The sequence below is a fragment of the Schistocerca americana genome, unplaced genomic scaffold (genome assembly GCF_021461395.2).
Source record: "Schistocerca americana isolate TAMUIC-IGC-003095 unplaced genomic scaffold, iqSchAmer2.1 HiC_scaffold_1111, whole genome shotgun sequence".
In the NCBI taxonomy this organism is placed as follows: domain Eukaryota; kingdom Metazoa; phylum Arthropoda; class Insecta; order Orthoptera; family Acrididae; genus Schistocerca; species Schistocerca americana.
In genome coordinates, this window is record NW_025725168.1 from 22,501 (window position 1) to 27,500 (window position 5,000).

The 5,000-nt window shown below is 54.2% G+C and overlaps 1 non-coding gene across 1 annotated transcript in view; it reads right to left on the reverse strand.

Annotated features, from left to right (window-relative positions):
• The window catches only part of LOC124560779, a 1,910-nt gene extending 543 nt beyond the window's left edge, over positions 1-1,367 (reverse strand). The window contains exon 1 of the ribosomal RNA XR_006969295.1: positions 1-1,367. This exon is cut by the window's left edge and continues 543 nt beyond it. This is a non-coding gene — a ribosomal RNA (small subunit ribosomal RNA).
• Positions 1,368-5,000: the final 3,633 nt, after the last annotated feature.

Below are 5,000 nucleotides of genomic sequence, written 5' to 3' on the forward strand. Positions count from 1 at the left end.
CCACCCACCGAATCAAGAAAGAGCTATCAATCTGTCAATCCTTCCGGTGTCCGGGCCTGGTGAGGTTTCCCGTGTTGAGTCAAATTAAGCCGCAGGCTCCACTCCTGGTGGTGCCCTTCCGTCAATTCCTTTAAGTTTCAGCTTTGCAACCATACTTCCCCCGGAACCCAAAAGCTTTGGTTTCCCGGAGGCTGCCCGCCGAGTCATCGGAGGAACTGCGGCGGATCGCTGGCTGGCATCGTTTATGGTTAGAACTAGGGCGGTATCTGATCGCCTTCGAACCTCTAACTTTCGTTCTTGATTAATGAAAACATACTTGGCAAATGCTTTCGCTTCTGTTCGTCTTGCGACGATCCAAGAATTTCACCTCTAACGTCGCAATACGAATGCCCCCGCCTGTCCCTATTAATCATTACCTCGGGTTCCGAAAACCAACAAAATAGAACCGAGGTCCTATTCCATTATTCCATGCACACAGTATTCAGGCGGGCTTGCCTGCTTTAAGCACTCTAATTTGTTCAAAGTAAACGTGCCGGCCCACCGAGACACTCACTCAAGAGCACCCTGGTAGGATTGCAACGGGGTCCGCCTCGGGACGCACGAGCACGCACGAGGCGCGTCGCACGCCTTCAGCTCGCCCCACCGGCAGGACGTCCCACGATACATGCCAGTTAAACACCGACGGGCGGTGAACCAACAGCGTGGGACACAAATCCAACTACGAGCTTTTTAACCGCAACAACTTTAATATACGCTATTGGAGCTGGAATTACCGCGGCTGCTGGCACCAGACTTGCCCTCCAATAGATACTCGTTAAAGGATTTAAAGTGTACTCATTCCGATTACGGGGCCTCGGATGAGTCCCGTATCGTTATTTTTCGTCACTACCTCCCCGTGCCGGGAGTGGGTAATTTGCGCGCCTGCTGCCTTCCTTGGATGTGGTAGCCGTTTCTCAGGCTCCCTCTCCGGAATCGAACCCTGATTCCCCGTTACCCGTTACAACCATGGTAGGCGCAGAACCTACCATCGACAGTTGATAAGGCAGACATTTGAAAGATGCGTCGCCGGTACGAGGACCGTGCGATCAGCCCAAAGTTATTCAGAGTCACCAAGGCAAACGGACCGGACGAGCCGACCGATTGGTTTTGATCTAATAAAAGCGTCCCTTCCATCTCTGGTCGGGACTCTGTTTGCATGTATTAGCTCTAGAATTACCACAGTTATCCAAGTAACGTGGGTACGATCTAAGGAACCATAACTGATTTAATGAGCCATTCGCGGTTTCACCTTAATGCGGCTTGTACTGAGACATGCATGGCTTAATCTTTGAGACAAGCATATGACTACTGGCAGGATCAACCAGGGAGCTGCGTCAACTAGAGCTGAGCAGCCGGCCGCCCGGGAGTGTGTCCCGGGGGCCCGCGCGAACACGCAAGCGTCCGCTCAATTATTCTGCAAACAGGAGGAGGCTGAGCTCCCCTGCACAATACACCTCGAAACCCTCTCAGGTCCCGGCGGCGCGCAGCGCCGTCCTAAGTACTTGGTCGGGTTCGAGAGAGGCGCAATCGCCCGGAGTTTGGCGAGTAGACGCTTTAGGTGCGACCACCCGTGCTCCCAACTGAGCTTGCCGCTGCCGACAGAGGCCCGGGAGCGTGCTGTCGTGGCATTGCCGGCGGGAGACAACACGCGCCACCTACGGTGGCCGGCAGCTCCAACGCCAGCGCCACAGAAGGACAAAAGCCCCACTTGGGTGCCGAAGCGAACGCGCCAACACGTCCGCACAGCTGCGATACAAACCACCTGCGAGAACCGCAGAGGCGACCGAGCAGCAGACGGCGTCGCGGCGCCGAGCGCCGGGCGGCGGCGCATCCTCAGCGCACACAGTCCTCAATCGGACCAGCACACTGCAGATGTCCACCGCGCTTCGCACCGGGCCCGCGAGGACCTACTTTGGCCGCACGGCGCCGCGTGCAGGGTGCGCCGGCGCGCAGCTGCGCCGCCTGCCGCCTCCGTCGGCCGGCGCGCCTGCCACTGGCCGCCCCCACCAGCCGGCTGTAGCGCGTGCGCCCACGCACCGCGCGGCCAGCACGCCGGGAGGCCCCCCCTCACCGGCCGGGGACGGTCCCACCCAGCCACCGCCGCGTATCGCTTCACACCCACATGCCATTCACGTTCGTGGGCATGGTGGGTATCGCTGAAACAACCGGTTGGTAGCTCAACCGATCGTCGCCATCACTGATTCACCTCTAGCGAGAACAACCGCACCACAACGGTTTACCAGTTGTTCATTTGCGTAACGTCACCAGCAAACGTAGACGTCCATCGCCATTTGCAAATTCAACGATTGTTGCATGCCTGTGTCAGGTGTCACGACACACTATGTCTGCCCACATACACGCAACAACATGTGCACGCTTCGCGAACACGTGGAAGGTGGCCCCCGTACGTATGCGATGTCCATTGCGCGAACGACTGTCAACCGGCCTCTGTCGCATGTCGCAGATGTGGAACGCAGTGCACCATGCTATCACGGTGAGTGAGAAGAGACGACTACGTCTGACAACACGCGCCACTACATCAACAGACGGCTCATGCTGATCGCCATCCACGGCATACCATACTGCAATCCAGCTCTTATAGGGAGACGACACGTAGCTGAGTGCACAATATTTGGACCGTATGGTTCGCCGTTGTTGGCGCAGTCGTGGTACGGTCACACATGTACCACGATGTATCATTCAGTACATGAGGACCAATGTGCAGTACAGTGTGTGATTTGGACGTACAACATCAGCGGACAGTTGACACAAGCCGTACCACAACGTAGGCTGTGCTTCGCCATGCGAATGCCAATGAACAACTGCGAAGGGCATTGAGCATGTACGTCCTGCTGCCATCCGCATTACAGTGTATAGCTGCAAGGTGTTTAACATGAAGCGATACTCTGGGGACCGGGCAGTGCGGGTAGCAAACTATATTGCGGGGGTTGCAGTTAGGCAACACTACACTAATTTAACGCGTCGTATGACAATTACAGAGCAGGTTAAGGCCCAACGTGTGTTGGGTTAAGGCCCAACGTGTGTTGGGTTAAGGCCCAACGTGTGTTGGGTTAAGGCCCAACGTGTGTTGGGTTAAGGCCCAACGTGTGTTGGGTTAAGGCCCAACGTGTGTTGGGTTAAGGCCCAACGTGTGTTGGGTTAAGGCCCAACGTGTGTTGGGTTAAGGCCCAACGTGTGTTGGGTTAAGGCCCAACGTGTGTTGGGTTAAGGCCCAACGTGTGTTGGGTTAAGGCCCAACGTGTGTTGGGTTAAGGCCCAACGTGTGTTGGGTTAAGGCCCAACGTGTGTTGGGTTAAGGCCCAACGTGTGTTGGGTTAAGGCCCAACGTGTGTTGGGTTAAGGCCCAACGTGTGTTGGGTTAAGGCCCAACGTGTGTTGGGTTAAGGCCCAACGTGTGTTGGGTTAAGGCCCAACGTGTGTTGGGTTAAGGCCCAACGTGTGTTGGGTTAAGGCCCAACGTGTGTTGGGTTAAGGCCCAACGTGTGTTGGGTTAAGGCCCAACGTGTGTTGGGTTAAGGCCCAACGTGTGTTGGGTTAAGGCCCAACGCGGGTTAGGTTAAGGCGCAACGCGGGTTAGGTTAAGGCGCAACGCGGGTTAGGTTAAGGCGCAACGCGGGTTAGGTTAAGGCGCAACGCGGGTTAGGTTAAGGCGCAACGCGGGTTAGGTTAAGGCGCAACGCGGGTTAGGTTAAGGCGCAACGCGGGTTAGGTTAAGGCGCAACGCGGGTTACGTTAAGGCGCAACGCGGGTTACGTTAAGGCGCAACGCGGGTTACGTTAAGGCGCAACGCGGGTTACGTTAAGGCGCAATATAGGTTAGGTTAAGGCGCAATATAGGTTAGGTTAAGGCGCAATATAGGTTAGGTTAAGGCGCAATACGGGTTAGGTTAAGGCGCAATACGGGTTAGGTTAAGGCGCAATACGGGTTAGGTTAAGGCGCAATACGGGTTAGGTTAAGGCACAATACGGGTTAGGTTAAGGCACAATACGGGTTAGGTTAAGGCACAATACGGGTTAGGTTAAGGCACAATACGGGTTAGGTTAAGGCACAATACGGGTTAGGTTAAGGCACAATACGGGTTAGGTTAAGGCACAATACGGGTTAGGTTAAGGCACAATACGGGTTAGGTTAAGGCACAATACGGGTTAGGTTAAGGCACAATACGGGTTAGGTTAAGGCACAATACGGGTTAGGTTAAGGCACAATACGGGTTAGGTTAAGGCACAATACGGGTTAGGTTAAGGCACAATACGGGTTAGGTTAAGGTACAATACGGGTTAGGTTAAGGTACAATACGGGTTAGGTTAAGGTACAATACGGGTTAGGTTAAGGTACAATACGGGTTAGGTTAAGGTACAATACGGGTTAGGTTAAGGTACAATACGGGTTAGGTTAAGGTACAATACGGGTTAGGTTAAGGTACAATACGGGTTAGGTTAAGGTACACATTGTTGTAAGGAAAGGTGTTTTGGGGGGGGGGGGGGGGCCGGTTTGTTGATTGTGATTATCGTAAGTAAATGACTGCGGCATCATCTGATTTGCCACGTCAGGGTGCACCTTTGGCTCATAACAGGCGGCGCTCTGATTCCATGCTTGTGGCAGACCTGTGTCTTTCATTCCTGCCATTGTTTGTGTGGTGTGACAGGAGGCAGTATTGTGATGTTGGGTGCACCCCTGTGTAGGACATGTGTGGGTGTTGGTGGCTTAGCTGAGCAATGGTGGTTGTCGGAAGGGTGAGATATTCTGTTTTGTGAGTGGACCTCCCGGTCTGGTTATGATAGTGTGGATTGTCTAATGTGGCAGAGAGGATGCACTGGGTGTTGTTCCATGCTGGTGCTTACATATTGTCTGTGTGCCTGTTACAGGCAGAGAGTAGTGCGTGATAAGAGTGTCTGGCTGACGTGTGATTGTGAGCAGAGTCTTTCAGCATGTATACGGAC